This window comes from Tamandua tetradactyla, chromosome 8 (assembly GCF_023851605.1).
Source record: "Tamandua tetradactyla isolate mTamTet1 chromosome 8, mTamTet1.pri, whole genome shotgun sequence".
In the NCBI taxonomy this organism is placed as follows: domain Eukaryota; kingdom Metazoa; phylum Chordata; class Mammalia; order Pilosa; family Myrmecophagidae; genus Tamandua; species Tamandua tetradactyla.
Window position 1 is genome coordinate 29,392,393 of NC_135334.1, and position 17,265 is coordinate 29,409,657.

Consider the following 17,265-nt stretch of genomic DNA (forward strand, 5'->3'; position numbering starts at 1 on the left):
TGTCTATGAATATTACCTTACTTTTGAAGGTACTGTCATACATTTGAATTAAATTCAGAATTTTTCAAAATAAGCCCTAATTAAAAAAACTATTCTTTATTAAACTAAAACAATTTCAATAGAACTTTCCTTTCCAGAAATAATAATAAATGAAACAAGGCATTTTGTAAAATGTGGTCCTGAATAAGTCACAGTAAAAAATAAATGTATACTCAATTTCCACCTCCTCAAAACAGAGGCTACTTTCTGTTCCTCAGCCTTGGAAACAAAGTGAAGAACCAGCAGTAAGCAACCTCAGGAAGGGGGTTGCCAAAATAAAGCTCAAGCAGTTGAACATGGACACCTCTTAAAAGAATTTAGGAAAACCTGACTAAAGGATCTAAATTCTGCCCAAGTAGCATGCCGCTGCGGCCTGGCCCCGTTCCATGCTCACCTGTGCTATGCTATGGAACAAACCCTGATGTTCTTGCTCTAGGGGAGCTCCGTTCCCTGGAGAGTTTAGTGTCCAGTGAGCTTTTTGATTATATGAATGAGGTGAACACAGACTCCATATGGATATTTTAAGGCTTGGAGTCAAAGTATTTTTCTAACATGGCTAGGCAGAGTCCATGTGTCAAATGGCCTATCCTCCAGTTTGTTCTAATTCCTCACCATGCATTTGTAGACCTAGATTGCAGACCTTTGCTATGTCATCATAATCACATCTAATGTTCATCCTAACTTTGATTCATATTCTGTGCCTGGAAACAGTCCCTGTATTTAACAATAATACCTACACATAAACAATCCACTGTTACAACTATATGGTCACAAAACATTAATGATCTTCTGTAGACCAAGCAAATGTTTTTTAACCATAATTGTCGTGCATCAAATTCACAGCCAGAATCCCCAAGATCAAAAAATTTGCACAATACAAATAATAACTTAAAATATACATACACACATATACACACACTCTCACACACACCCTTCTTACAGAGCTGTACTTGGGGAAACTCCATTTGTTGAGTGCCACTGAAGGCATATTTTGCTAAACTGCTGCTCCAGGTTTTTTGTTTGGAAAATCTATCACAGTAGGGCACAGCTGTTTATTGGATGAGCAGGAAAGAAAGATATGCTTGTGGCAACCAGAAAGTTTCAAGGTCTTTCAAGTTGTATAAAATGGACCTGCAGAAACGATTAAGTGTTCTCAGGATGCAAAGTTGGAGCTGAAATGTGATATCAAACCAGTTGCAAAAAGTGTACAGCAGCCATCTCTTGAGGTCAAACCTGGTACTCATATATATAGGAAACCTTCAGGACACATAGCTTGTTGGCCTTGTCCCATATCGTCGCATAATCTGATCATGTGTGAATTTCACAAAAGATTCATATTGTTCTGCTAGTTTGGTATTGAGGATTTGCTCATACTCCTCCCGAATTTTATCTTCATAGTCTTTTAAGAGACGCTCACATATTATGCCAACTTGACGGAGGGTAAAGGTGGGCTGGTCTTTCTTCATCCAGGAGGAACCTGGAGAATTAGGTGCTGTGAGTGCTGAGGAGTGAGGTTGACTTTCTGAAGTACAAGCTTCACTCTGATTAAGAACAACTTCTAAATGTCTCCACCTCTGGTAACGACTATATTCTTGTTTAATATTCTGAAAAATTTGCTCCGGAGTTGGAAGGCGTCGCTCGCTACCAGGCGGGACGTGCTGCTGCAGAGTCGGCGGTGAGATCTGTGTCTGAAGCTGCGGAGGCGGCTCGGCGTCCGGGGGCCTAAGGCCCGGAGCGGGCCCAGGCAGAGGGGCGCAGCGCCGCCGCTTCGGGGAGCCGGGGCTCAGCAGCGCCGCCTCGAACTCCATAGGCCGCTTCAGCGTCGCCCCGCACGCCATGTCGCTGAGGGGCCAGGGACCAGGCGGGGAAGCGGCAGTAACTGTAGCCTGACCTCCGGCTCCTCAGCGGGGCTCGCAAGCCTTGCCTAGGTTTTTTTATTTGCACTTGATTATTATGGTTGCTTCAAATCTTGGCAAACCCAGAATTCTTCCTCTAAAGCACTGATCCTAGTAGTGATAGTGGGCATCATTGTACTATTCTTTAATACAATTATTACCTTCTATCATTTATTAATGTGTTAATTTTAATTTTCTAAATGTATATTTGTAATCTCCCCAATTAGATGAGGGATCCTTAAGGGTAGATACCTTGTTCTGAAATTATCTGTATTTCTAACAGCATCTACATATTGTTCAATGTATATGTTTTCAGTACATTTTTTTTTTTTTTTTTTACATGGGCAGGTGCTGGGAATGGAAAGCAAGTCTCTGGCATGGCAGGTGAAAATTCTGCCCCGAGCCACCATTGTACTGCCCAAGCCTTTTTTAAACTTTTTATTCTGAAATACTTTCAAACTTATAGGACAGTTAAAAAAATATTACAAACCCCATATTGAGAACTCTGACAAAGTACCCCCCCACCCCCAGCTAGATACTCAGGTCTACCAATTTAAAGTTTTGCCATATTTGCCATATCATTCAATCTATCCATCTATCTGTTATCAGTCAATCTATCTGTCTGTCAATCCAGTTTTTGAACACTTGAGTGTAGGTCATATACATCATGTTCCTTGAACCCTTAATACTGCCATGTATATTTCCTAAAAATAAGGATATTCACCTATGTAACCATCTTAAGTACAGCCAATTCAAGAAACCTAACATTGATATAATGCTTACAGTCTGTATTCTGCTTTTTTCACATGTTCAATAATGGACCTTTGAGACTTTTCCTCCCCTGCTAGATCCCATCCAGGATTATATATTGCATTTAATCGTCATCATCTCTTTACTTGCTCTTTTTTTTTTTCAATTATGGAAACATATACAACACAAACTTTCCCATCTCAACCACCTCTAAGCATACCTTCAGTTGCATTAATCACATTCATAATATTGCAGTACCTTCACCAGTTCTGATTACTAAAAATCCCATTTTCGCAGACAGAAGCTCTATATTCATTATGCATAAACTCCCCACTTCCCCTGTTCTCACTCCTGGGAGCTCCAATATCTGTCTCTGTGAGCTTGCCAGTTCTCTATTTTTTTCTTTGTATTATGAGGCTTAAATTTAACATCCTAAATCTGTAATAATTTGATTTAATACCAAATTAAGTTCAAAAGTATACATAAACCAAGTTCTTATACCCCTCAGTCCCTCCACCTTTATGTAATACTTATTACAAATTGCATATTTATACATTATGAGTCCAAAACCATTAATTTATCATTATAAGTTTTGCATTTGCTTTTCAGATACAACCAAAAATAATAATAGAACTGATATTTATATTTACCCATATCATTATCTTTACTAGAGATCTTTATTTCTTCATGTGGCTTCAGTCAACTATCTATATCTTTTCTTTTTAACCTGCAGAACTTTCGTAAGCATTTCTTGTAGGGCTGGTTAAGTGAAGATGAAGCAGTTCAGCTTTTGTTTATTTAGGAATATCTTAATCTCTTGCTCATTTTTGATAGACAGTTTTGCCAGATGTATTAGTTAGGGTTCTCTAGAGAAACAGAATCAACAGGGAACACTTGCAGATATAAAATTTGTAAAAGTGTCTCACGTGACTGCAGGAACGCAGAGTCCAAAATCCACAGGGCAGGCTGTGAAGCCAACGACTCCGATGAATGGTCTGGATGAACTCCACAGGAGAGGCTCACCAGCCGAAGCAGGAATGGGACCTGTCTCCTCTGGATCCTCCTTAAAAGGCTTCCCGTGATTAGATTAAGCATCACTAATTGTAGAAAACACTCCCCTTTGGCTAATTAGAAATGGAGTCAACTGTGGATGCAGCTGACGTGATCATGATCTAATCCTATGAAATGTCCTCATTGTAACAGACAGGCCAGCACTTGCCCAATCAGATAAACAGGTACCACAACTTGGCCAAGTTGACACATGTCCCCAACCATGAAACCAGATATGCAATTCTTGGATGGCATTTTTTTGTTTTCAGCACTTTAAATATGTCATCCTACTGTGTTTTTGCCTTCATAGTTTCTGTTGGAAAATCAGTATTTAATCTCATTGAAGTTCTCTGGTATGTGATATGTTGCTTCTCTCTTATGGCTTTCTGAATTTTCTAACTTCAGCATTCGATAGTTTTATTATAATACGCTGCAGTCTAGGTCTATCTGGATTTATCCTGTTGGAGTTTGTTTAGTGTTTTGGATGTGTATATTCATGTCTTACGTTAAATTTTGAAGTTTTCATCCATTATTTCTTTGAATATTCTCTTTGCCCCTTTCTTTCTTGCCTCTCCTACTATACCTCCCACCATGGTATATTGTTACATTTGATGGTATCCCACAGGTTCTCAAGCTGTATTTCTTGTCTTCATTTTTTTTTCTACTTTCTATTCTCAGACTGAATGATTTCAGTTGTCTTATCTTCACGTTCACTGATTTTTCTGCTACCTCAAATCTGCTGTTGTACCGTCTAGGGAAATTTTAATTTCTATTTCTGTCGTCTTCAGTTCCTTTTCATAATTTCCATCTCTCTTGATAGTCTCCTTGTTCCTCTATTATTTTCCTTTAGGTCTTTGTCCATGTTTTCCTTTAGGTGTTTGAGCATATTTAGGGCCATTTTAGAAAGCTCTTTGTCTGGTATGTCCCTGGTCTGTTACTTCTCTTTGATGGCTTCTAATGCTTTAATCTCTTTTGCCTAGACTACTGCTTCCTGTTTCTTTGTATGTTTGGCAACCTTATTGAAACCTAGACATTTTCATGTTTTAATGTGATATATCTAGAATTGAGACTCTGAGGTTTCTGTTCCTTAAGTTTATATGCAGCTGGTGTTATGATAACTCTACCTGAAGGCCAGGAGCTAAACAAACAAACAAAAAAAAGTGGGATTGGGAGAGAGCACTTCCCCAGTCTTTGCAGATTGATGTATGCAAGTGATCTCCTTCAATGTTTGTCCATGTAGTGATTTTGGAGAATAGCAGGGGCTGCCCTCATCCTTTCTGCACAGGGGCCTTGTCTTGGGCACATGTGTGTGGCCCTTGGAATTTCCCCATTTACATGATTCTGAATGTCCCCTCTTCCCTAGGAAACGGAAACCCACCATCCGGAACACTGTACTGTGTGTCTTACAGCCAGCAATCCACTGCCACAATCAGCATAACCTGACTGCTCTCCCACAATATTCTGTAGAACTCTCTGAGCTACCTTCTACACACAGGGCAAATTTTGGGACAACATGTCCCTCAGGCCACCGTCAGCCAGATTGGATGAGACATATGTGGACCAAGTATGTGCACAAAGACCACTGTGCTCCTTCTGGAACTGGAACCAGGGATTGGCACCTGGAGTGTGGGCCAGCTTTGCACAGTGCTAGTGAGGGGGAGTGCCAGCCAGGGATCCAGAAGATCCTACAGCTTTTAAGTAGCCTTTATTGATTCAGCACTCACCTTGTTACTGTAGTCTTTTAACTGTTTTCTGGAGCTTTGAGAAAGATGTTTCTGCCAGTTCTTTCTGGTTGTTCAAAGCTTATGTGGAGGGAAGGATCCTTGGAGCATTTCACTTCACTATCTTGAATGAGGTTGGCCTTGTTCTCTAAGTACATGTTTTTCTTGTTGTTTTTGTTCTTTATTAATTTTTAAATTAAAAAAATATGTATAACAAATGCAAACATTCTTATGACCATTCCGTTCTACATATATAATCAGTAATTCACAATATATCACATGCTGCGTATTCATCATCATGATCATTTCTTAGAACATTTGCATTAATTCAGAGAAGGAAATAAAAAGATAATGGAAAAAAATTCATACATACCATACCCCAACCCCTCCCTTTCATTGATCACTAGCATTTCAATCTAAATTTATTTTAACTTTTTTCCCCCTATTATTTATTTTTATTCCATATGTTTTACTCATCTGTTGATAAGGTAGATAAAAGGAGCATCAGACACAAGGTTTTCACAATCAGACAGTCGCATCGCAAAAGCTATATCATTATACAGTCATCTTCAAGAAACATGACTATTGGCACACAGCTGTACATTTTCAGGCAGTTCCCTCCAGCCTCTCAGTTATGCCTTAACTGAAAAGGCAATATCTATTTAATGTGTAAGAATAACTCCCAGGATAACCTCTCAACTCTGTTTGGGATCTCTCAGCCATTGAGACTTTATTTTGTCTCATTTTGCTCTTACCCCTTTTGGTTGAGAAGGTTTTCTCAATCCCTTGATGCTGAGTCCCAGGTCATTTTAGGATTTTTGTCCCACTTTGCCAGGAAGGTCCACACCCCTGGGAGTCTAGTCCCATGTAGAGAGGGGGAGGGCAGGGAGTTTGCTTGTTGTGTTGGCTGGAGAGAGAGGCCACATCTGAGCAACAAAATAGGTTCACTTGGGGATGACTCTTAGGCCTAATTTTACGTAGGCTTGACCTGTCCTTTGCGGGGTTAAGTGTCATATGAACAAACCCCAAGATTGGGGGGCTCAGCCTATTGTTTTGGGTATCCCCACTGCTTGTGAGAATATCAAGAATTCTCCTCTTGGGGAAGTTGAATTTTCCCCCTTTTTAAGCATTTCCCCAAGGGGACTTTGCAAGTACTTTTTTACTCACTGTTCAAATACTCTGGGATTTATTGAAGCATCACTCTGGACAAACCTACAAAATCTTGTGCCCTGTTCAAGGTTCCATGTATTTATGGTGTTTAATTAAGTTGTCCACATGAGTTATATTAGAAACTGCGCTAGTCGAAATATAAATTTTGTATCAAATAAACATTTTTTGCTTTACTCTCACACATAAGTTGAAATTTAAAATATTAATTACCGTCTATTATCAACACTCTGCAGTATTGACGTTCATGTGTTCTTCCTCATGCAAAAACATTTTTAAATTTGTACATTTAGTCACTGTCATTATATATTCTAGGCATTCCTAGATTATACCATCTCAGTCTTTATCATCTACTTTCTTTCTGATTTCATTTGTGCCCCCAGCCCTCCTCCCTCTATCATTCTCACATTCAGCTTCATTCGGTGTTCTTACATAATTGTATTACAGTTAGGTAGTATTGTTCTATCCATTTCTGAATTTTTACAATCAGTCCTGTTGCATTGTGCACAATTCTCAAATGTATGTACCAAAAATCTGAAAAGCCGTGTAGCTGTAATTCTTTTCTAAAGTTATTCCAGTGACTTTCCAGCTTAAAATTTGGAGACATGTTTTCTCTGTGAGGATATCAAGTACCACTGTCTTCAAATTTTGATAAGCTGTTATATCGTAATTTCCGTTAATTCACAATTTAATATCAAACACAACCCCACAGTAACATTTCTAAACTTCACAGCATATAACAAAATTATTAGGAAAACTGGATAACAATGACCAAGGATATTATAGAGTACACAGAGTTCTGACAGAGAGACCCAAGTTCAGAGAGCTGCTTTAAAAAAAACAATTGTACTAAAAAAGCATGTAAATAGAAGTAATTAAAAATGTTCAACATGTATTAAATGCATAATTGTGACTCAGAATCATCATTTACTATGCATTGTGTTGTAGAGTATATTAACTGCCACCCCCCCCCCCCCCCCCCAGCCTATGAAATGTTAAGCTGACATCTAAGACAGTCAAAGCCTGCCATAAGTTAGTATCTCACTGTTTTCTGGTTGAATCATAGAATAAACACCCAGCAAATGATTTTTCCCTTTAAAATAAAAGCAGTATTACACTTAAAAAATGGGGTGAAGTGGGATTTCAATCTCCTTCGTAAAAATATTTCTTTTAGAGCTAGTAAAAAACTTGCATTTACAAAATAGTTGATAGAAGTATTCCTGTGAATTGTACAAGAAGGAAGAAATAGGGACCACTGATAAGACATGGCATACAATATTAATCAGATTTGGATTCTTTTTCTCCTTCGTCAGAGGCCGAATTTTCCTCATTTTTAGTTTCTCCATTTTCTGCAGGTAAATGTGTAGTTTCTTGGTTAGCCACTTCAGCTTGTTTATCCTTTGCTCCCCTTTTCCCTTTAGGTCGCACTTTTTTTGTCTGAAGACTTATCCTTTCCCACTGCCTTTTTTGCCTTTGTTTTCACTTTTACAGGAGCAGGTTTAGTTGACAGTCTCACCGATCTGTTGAACTCACCCTTCCCTGCATCTTTGGCTGAGCTGAGCTTCCTCTTGGGCATCTTGATGGTGGAGCAGGCATGTGCTAGGTGCTATGGGGTGCCAAGAACTTTCCTTCATGAAGCTGGGCTGCTGGCCACTACTGCTTCTCCTGCTCCCCAAACTGCTAATCCATTAACATTTAATGTTATTACTGTAAAGGCTGTATTTCCTTTTACCATTTTGTCTTTTATTTTTTTAATTTTTTTATTAATTAAAAAAAATTAACAGACAAAACATTAAGATATCATTCCATTCTACATATACAATCAGTAATTCTTAATATCATCACATAGTTGCATAGTCATCATTTCTAGAACATTTGCATCGATTTAGAAAAAAAAGACAACAGAAAAAGAAATAAAACGATAACAGAAAAAAAAAGATACATGCCATACCCCTTACCCCTCGCTTTCATTTACCACTAGCACTTTAAACTAAATTTATTTGTAACATTTGTTCCCCCTATTATTTATTTATTTATTTATTTAATTAAAAAAATTAACACAACATTTAGAAATCATTCCATTCTACATATGCAATCAGTAATTCTTAATATCGTCACATAGATGTATGATCATCATTTCTTAGTACATTTGCATCGATTTAGGAAAAGAACTAGCAAAACAACAGAAAAAGATATAGAATGATAATATAGAGAAAAAAATAAAAATAATAAATTAAAAAAATATATATATATATATAAAAACCACACAAACAAACAAACAAACAAACAAAAAAACTATAGCTCAGATGCAGCTTCATTCAGTGTTTTAACAAAATTACATTACAATTAGGTAGTATTGTGCTGTCCATTTTTGAGTTTTTGTATCTAGTCCTGTTGCACAGTCTGTATCCCTTCAGCTCCAATTACCCATTATCTTACCCTGTTTCTAACTCCTGCTGGTCTCTGTTACCAATGACATATTCCAAGTTTATTCTCGAATGTCGGTTCACATCAGTGGGACCATACAGTATTTGTCCTTTAGTTTTTGGCTAGACTCACTCAGCATAATGTTCTCTAGGTCCATCCATGTTATTACAGGCTTCATAAGTTTATTCCGTCTTAAAACTGCATAATATTCCATCGTATGTATATACCACAATTTGTTTAGCCACTCATCTGTTGATGGACATTTTGGCTGTTTCCATCTCTTTGCAATTGTAAATAATGCTGCTATAAACATTGGTGTGCAAATGTCCGTTTGTGTCTTTGCACTTAAGTCCTTTGAGTAGATACCTAGCAATGGTATTGCTGGGTCGTATGGCAATTCTATATTCAGTTTTTTGAGGAACCGCCAAACTGCCTTCCACGGTGGTTGCACCATTTGACATTCCCACCAACAGTGGATAAGTGTGCCTCTTTCTCCGCATCCTCTCCAGCACTTGTCATTTTCTGTTTTGTTGATAATGGCCATTCTGGTGGGTGTGAGATGATATCTCATTGTGGTTTTGATTTGCATTTCTCTAATGGCCAGGGACATTGAGCATCTCTTCATGTGCCTACCATTTTGTCTTTTATATAGCTTATTTTTTTCTTTTTTTACCGTTACTGATGGTCTTCATTTCTACACTTCTCCATACCTCTCTCTCCTGTCTTTTCCTATCTGCTTGTATTGGTTCCTTTAGTATTTCTTGTAGAGAAGGAGTCTTATTCACAATCTCTCTCAGTGACTGTTTGTCTGAAAATATTTTAAACTCTCCCTCATTTTTGAAGGATAGTTTTGCTGTATATAGAATTCTTGGTTGGCAGTTTTTCTCTTTCAGTATCTTAAAAATATCATACCTCTGCCTTCTCACCTGCCTGGTTTCTGCTGAAAAATCTGCAGATAATCTTATCTACCTTCTCTTGTATGTGATGGATTGCTTTACTCTTGCTGCTGTCAAGATTTTCTCTTTGACATTTGACAATCTGTCTAGTAAGTATCTTGGAGTATGTCTATTTAGATCTGTTCTGTTTGGTGTACACTGTACTTCTTGAATCTGTAATTTTATGTCTTTCATAAGAGATGGGAAATTTTTAGTGATGATTTCCTCCATTATTCTTTCTGACCCTTTTCCATTCTTTTCTCCTGGGTCACCCATAACACGTATATTTTTGTGCTTCATGTTCAAATTTAATTCCCTAAGACCCTGCTCATATTTTTCCATTCTTTTCCGTACCTGTTCCTTTGTGTGTAAGATTTCAGATATCCTGTCCTCTAGTTCACTAATCCTTTTTTCTGCCTCTTCACATGTGCTGTTTATGTCTCCATTGTGTTTTTCATTTGTGAAAAACAATTCATTTCTATTGTGCCTTTCATTTCCATAAGTTCTACCATATTTTTTTTCAAGCTTTCAAACTCTTCTTTGTGGTCACCCAATGTCTTTATGTCCTTCATCTCTTTTGCCATATTCTTCCTTCAAGGCATTCATTTGATTTTTGACTTGATTTAGCATGTTTGATTGAATATTAATTAGGTGTTTCAATTCCTGTATCTCATTTGAAGTGTTAGTTTCTTTCTTTGACTAGGCCATATTTTCGTTTTTCCTATTATGACTCATAATTTTTTGTTGATGCTTGGCATGATTTCCTTGATTAGTTTATTCTGGAGGTCATTTTCACTCTTACTGAGGGTTTTCTTTTTTGTTAGCTTTGTTATCTATCTTCTTTGGCACTCATTTCAACTTATAGACCTCTAGCATAAGTTCTATTTAACTGTTCAGAATTTTTCACCTCTTCTTTTCCTGGTTCTTACCCTGCATAAATGAAATCTTATTTTTGAGGAGTGCCTTCCCAGATATAATCAGCCCCAATCAGATTTTCCCAGACAAGGCAGGCCCAGGTCTCAGGAGGAGGATGTAATCTGTATCAGGTTTCCCTGAGGAAGAGACCCAGCAGGTTGTCTGAATTTCCTGTGAAGCCTCTAGATGCTGTGCTTTTCCTATCCTGCCTGGCAGGTGGTGATTGTCAGCCTACACCTCCCCACTAGCCTAAAGTGTGGAGCCTTTAATTCTCAGTCTGCCAGGCAGGTGGTTGAGACAGATGCTTAGGTGGAACGCAACTTAATCTCTTCCTGAAGGACGGCTGCTACTTCAGCTTGGCTCCACTTCCCTTTTCTTGGAGAAGAAAAGTCCTTTAGGGAATTACCTCCTTCCCTTGACTTGCTACCTTTACTCTCACACCCATCTTAATTTCATCCTTGTCTGGGTCAGCCTTGACAATTGAAAATGCCTGAGGCTTTCTCTAGTGAGCTACTTAGAATACTTTCGAAAAAAGAAAAAAAATAAAGGAAAAAAAAGTGGAAAATAAATCCCTTTTCAGACCAGTCCCCAGGCCCCAAGATTCACCAGTCAGGGGTGGGTGTTGGTACCTGGGTCTGTAAAGGGGCACAGCCCTTTTCCAGTATTCTGAGCTCGACCAACTTTACAAGCCATCGTTTCTTATCTTTTCTTTTCTTCCTTTGTCAGCCCCATCTCCTCTCTGCTAGAAGAGAACTCAGGTAGAGAAGTCTTTTCTGCTTTCTTTATGTGTGCTTGGAGCTTGTATTCAGCAGTCCAAATTTGTTAGTTAAAACTGCAGTTAGAGCTTGATTGAGCTACCTTTCCTTGATGCTAATAGAGTCTGCTGTTTTTTTTCTGACTGAGAATTGTCTCCAGCAGCGTGCCATGCCAGTGGGAGGTGTGGGTCAGGTAGTGTACCAGCCTCCAGTGTTCTGTGGGCTTTACTTACAGTTCTCTGCTGTGATCTCAGCCCTTCCACCCATTCCAGACCAGTGTACAATGTGTGTCTGGTCATGGATGTCCCCTAAACAGTTGTTCCAGACAGTTCATGGCTATTTACTGTATGGCCTGGCCTGGTAGCCTCTGGCTGCAAGACCCCCACCCGAACTAAAAACTAGTGAACATCCAGGCACACAGCTGTTCAAACTCAGCCAATCAGGACCTGGCCTGACAAACAAAGGACCCCCACTGCACAAGGCCCATAGCTATGCCCCCGGCCCTAAAGTGCGAAACTCCTAACCTACCACAGGAGGCCCCGTAGGCATCGTCAGCACCCCCACTACCTAGCCTATATCTAGCCCTACCGCCCCCAGGGGGGCGCAACTTCCCCAGTCCGCACCCTGAGCACCCAGACCCGGGAACCTCACCCCCGGACAATAAACTTTTTTTAAACTCGGACTCAGTTTCTCTGATCTTCCCGGTTTCCATGCCTGTTCCCAGTCTGACCCTGTTGGTTTGGAATGTGGTTACTGTTTAAAACCTAACATCTACTAGCTGCTCTAGAAGATTGACTAAAGTCCACACCTCTTGATACCACCATCTTGCCCTGCCTCTCATATTAAGTCTTGAAAATGTTTTACTACATTTTCTTCTAGGAGTTTTATGGTACGAACTATTACATTTAGGTCTTTTATCCACTTTGAGTTCATTTTTGTATAGGGTATGAGGGTAGGGGTCCTCTTTCATTCCTTTGAATATGCATAGCCAGTTCTCCCAACATCCTTTACTAAAGAAACTGTTCTGTCCCAATTCAGTGGATTTGGGGAACTTGTCAATAGTCAAATGACCTTAAATCTGAGGATTTATTTCTAAACTCTCAATTCGATTCCACTGATTAATATACCTGTCTTTGGACCAACACTGTGCTGTTTTGACCACTGTGGCTTTACAATAAACTTTAAGGGCAGGAAGTGTAAGAACTCCCATTGCATTCTTTTTCAGGATATTTTTGACAACTCATGACCGCTTTCCCTTCGAAATAAATGTGATGACTAAGATTTCCAATTCTGCAAAGTAGACTTTTGGAATTTTGATCGCTACTGTATTGAGTCTGTAGATCGATTTGAGTTGAATTGACATCTTAATGACATTTAACCTTCCTATCCATGAATATGGAGTGCCTTTCCACCTATTTAGGTCTTATTTGATTTCTTTAAGCAATGTTTTATAGTTTTCTGAGTGTATTTCCTTTACATCCTTGGTTAAATTTATTCCTAAGTACTTGATTCTTTTAGTTGCTCTTGTGAATGGAATATTTTTCTTTTTCTTTTTTTTTTTATATTTCTAAACATTTATTCTCTTGAATTGAAAAAGGCTTGCATCAGCACACATTGTACAGCCTTGCAAATTACACAGAAACTGAAAAAAAGGTTCCTTTTCATAAGTGCAATGAATCTTTGATATCCAGTGATCCACTGCAAACAATGAAAACAAATTTTAAACCACTTAAGAAGTTTCCAGCACTCATCAAATGCATTTCCTCAGGTGACTAAAAATAGGATCCACAAGAAGGGGAATGCAAATAAGTGGCATTCAGTTACTGGAGGGACATTTACAAAAAAAGGAAGTGCAAGTATTTTCCTGTCAGAATGATTCTTATATTTCTTTGAATCTAAGTGGTTTGATTAAGAGTTGTTAAGAACATAATTTACTTGACACTTAATATTGATACTACCTAAATAAATAAGGAAAGGACCTTATGCGGAAGTTCTGTATTTTATGGAAATTGTTCCTCTGTTTAGAGATTTAGGGAATGAGTAATTTTTAATTTGTGGGCTCTCTTTGGTCATCCCCCATCCTCCAAAAAAGACAGTATTTAGTTATTCCACTCCTGCATTCTTTTTTCCCCGAATTCTAAGTTGGGTCACAATGTGCTGGCTGCAAAAAAGAAATACAGTTTGCAACTGGTTATAATTATTTTGAAGAATAGTTTGCTGTACAATAGAGCTTTGGATCTGATACAAGAAATTCAGAAATATAAAACAAAATAACTATAAAAGTTAGGAGGCATTTGAACAGCATTTCCTCAGAAAAAGCTGCTAACTCTTATCACTCCGATCTAGATTCCTACAGTTATTTGAGGCAAAATGCATCTTTTTCCCCCCACTTTGCTGGATCACTGACCTTTCTTCAAAAGCTTTAATGCCATGATCACACATTCTAGGAGTCTCTGTAATGTTAACAGAGGCTCCAAATACCAAGCCAATCAAAGATGGGAGAGGACAAGGTAATCATAAAGGCAAAGGGTCCAAAGATGGTTCTGTTACTGAGAACTTGCCCTTTCCAAAACATGAAAGTCATAGTGCTTCTTGCTCGTTCTCAGCTTAAACTTGCTGATGGAGTTAATTTGTTTCTTCAGTGCATTCTGTGCAGCTGAAATGGAGGGGAATGTGGCTAAGATGGTGTATGTGGAGGCCAAGTCATTGGGTTTAGAGCGTTCAGTGTTGATAGTATTGTCCCCACTACCACAGCAGAGGGGGTGACGACGCAGCTGGGGCTGGGACTGTGGGTCCTGGAGCCACCGGATCTTAGTGCCAATTTTAAGGAGTTCTCCAAAAAGCTTCTCGGCTTCCATGCGTGTTATTCCATCTGGGAGTTCAGTAATTTCCAAAACTTTTCCAACAACTGCTTCTCCTGCTCCAAGGTCACTGGGTGCAGCCTTTTTGGCTTATTTCCTTCCCGGTTTCCATGCCTGTTCCCAGTCTGACCCTGTTGGTTTGGAATGTGTCCATGCAGAACAGCAGGAGGGTTGTACTGCACTGGTTGACCAAGTAATGGATATCTGGCATTTCCTGGACAATATTGTCAACATTGCTAAATTCCAAATATTTCTGTCCTCTCTGGTGATCACAGTAATATTTGTTTTGTTTCCAGTGGGGAGGTGAGTGGTCATGAGATTGTGGATTGTTTGGTACACTCAGCTGCATCATCACCATTCCTCCACCAGGCGTCGGAGGTGGCACAACTGCACAGTGGTGGCTTTGAAGCTGTTGGGAATTGCATGGTGAAGTAGTTCGAGGAAATTGTACTTGTTCTGATCCTGGATGTTACAAGTAACCTATTGATGAACTTAAATTATTTTGTTGACTAGGTGGAATGAAACTATAGTAAACTGGCATTCCTGTTGTGGGTATAGATCCTTGATTAGACTGATTAGGAAACAGAACAGGCTGTTGATAAGTCTTATGGGCAATTCCTTGAGACCCTTGAGGCAGTGAAACCTGATAGGATGGCACTGAAGGATAGGGAATGACAACTCCCTGAATCTGATTTCCAGTGCTGTTGGGTTGGCCACTGATGAGGCTCTGACTCTGGGGTTGCTGAACTCCAACTATTCCTTGATAGTTTTGCTGCTGGTTGGACATAACTTGATAACCTGTCTGTTGTGTAGGCTATGGCAGTGGCTGATTTAGATGTGAATTGTAATGGACAGAAGGAATTGGGCGATACTGAGGTTGACTGGAGTGATAGTGGCTTGGAGCACAGTAACAGGCTGGCATCTGTGGTGAGGGCTGCTGAATATATCCCTGCTGCTGGAGCACAGATTGGCTGATGGGATGACTGGAGGCAGGATAGCCAGCGGTAGGGACTGGCTGCCCGGGTGGGAGGGGAGGAGGAGGAGGAGGTGGAGGCAGTGGAGGATGTGGTGGGGGGCTGCTGCCATGATATACCCAGACTGCTGTGGGGGCTGAAGAACGACAGTGGACTGGAACATGGTGGCATGTGGGTCAGAACCATCAGCAGATAGCTGGCGGGCAAGGGTCATGTGGCTAAACTGAGATCCAAGGTTGTCCTGTGAGAAAATGTGATTAGCTGCTTGTTGTTGAGGTGGTTGGGGTGGCAGAGGTGGCTGTGGAGGTCCAGGCACTTGGGTTCTAACTGGTTGTTGAGTCATAGGAGGATTATACACAACTGGACTCCCATCAGGGTTTATGAAGGGCTAACCTGTTTGTGGGTTGATCAGAATACTGCCAGGTGGTATGCCTGCCGCTTCCAAGGGAAGCAAAAAGAAGCTAGTGCTAGGAGATGCCACTTGCACATTTAGGTCACCATCAAAGGAAAGAGAACTATGAGTGCTGACAGTTGGATAGATGACAGGTGTGCCATGAGAAGACTGGTTGAGAGTTGCACCTGAAAGAGACTGCTGGATGTGAGAAAGAGAGCCCATAGATGACCCTACACTACCAGAAGACTCAGAACCTGTTTTTGAAAGTCTACCTATGCTTTTGTTGCTTCCAGAACTATCACCTCTTGTTTAATGAACATATTAAGGACTGAAATTCCATTGAAGCTGCTGGCTTTGGTTACAGCAGGCTTTAAGTTTCTGAGAGAGCTATCTGAATCTGTGCTGCTCCAGGGTCGTGGTTCTGAGTACTTCAGCTCATTCTCAGTGCTGCTTTGATGGTTATTTGTTGATCTCCCTGAAGCATCTTTATTAACTCTAAATATTTGGCGTCTTTGCTGGGTACCATTACCATCCTCGTCTTGGATTCTTTTGTCAATAATATAATTCTCTTGGGAACACAGGGAATCTTGGGAAAATATTCTATCTCTAGCTCTCTGCTACTCTTCTTCTCTTTCTTCTATAGATTTGCTTCTTCTGTCATCTTATAACCGTATTCTCATCTGGTTATCATCTTTGTCAAAGCTAGAGTTATCTCTCTTGAGAATGTATCGTTTCTGAAAGTCTTCACCTTTATCATCCTTAATATGTTCGTTAAATTTCTGATCAGGTATTCTTGTATTGCTAGTTTTGTTTACTATGACAGACTTCCCACTCTGATCAACATTGTGGTCTAATCCAAAGTAAGCAGCTACTCTGTGTAATAGCATCCTATGGTAAGATGTCATTGAGGGGAATTTTTTACATGGAGACTCATCATTACCAATGAAATCTAAAATTTCTTGTTCCAATTTCAGCACCATCATTCTGTTCCTGGGATTGTTTTTTAATGTATTTACTGAAAATTTATGTAGATCTATGCCAGTTGAATCAGTGTATTCTTGACTGGAATCTCTTGATAGCATTTTTCTGGGCAATTTATCACTGGCTTTTTCTTTTTCTGCTTCATCTTTTGAGGGCTTCTCTTTTACAAATGATCGTGTTAACTGGATCTGAATTTTCTCCTGCAAATCAATGTTGTTGTCAATACAACGTTCATTCTTCTCTGCCAAAATCTTCCCATAGTTTCTTGCTTTGATAAGATTTTCAACTCTAGTTGTATCTTTCACTTCTGCCTCCAAATCCTTCATTTTTTCAGTTTCGTCTTGTACAGTAACAGTATCAGTCATCCTCATTAGCAATGGTTACTTTAGAATTCTACAGGA

At 39.5% G+C, this 17,265-nt stretch overlaps 1 protein-coding gene and 2 pseudogenes across 4 annotated transcripts in view; 1 reads left to right on the forward strand and 2 right to left on the reverse strand.

The window, feature by feature from the left end:
- Positions 1–17,265, forward strand: part of ALG9 (ALG9 alpha-1,2-mannosyltransferase) — a 222,550-nt gene that overhangs the window by 11,705 nt on the left and 193,580 nt on the right. The gene's annotated exons all lie outside the window — the stretch shown is intronic.
- LOC143644243 (akirin-1 pseudogene) lies at positions 1,072–1,953 on the reverse strand (annotated as a pseudogene).
- LOC143644240 (R3H domain-containing protein 1 pseudogene) lies at positions 14,201–17,235 on the reverse strand (annotated as a pseudogene).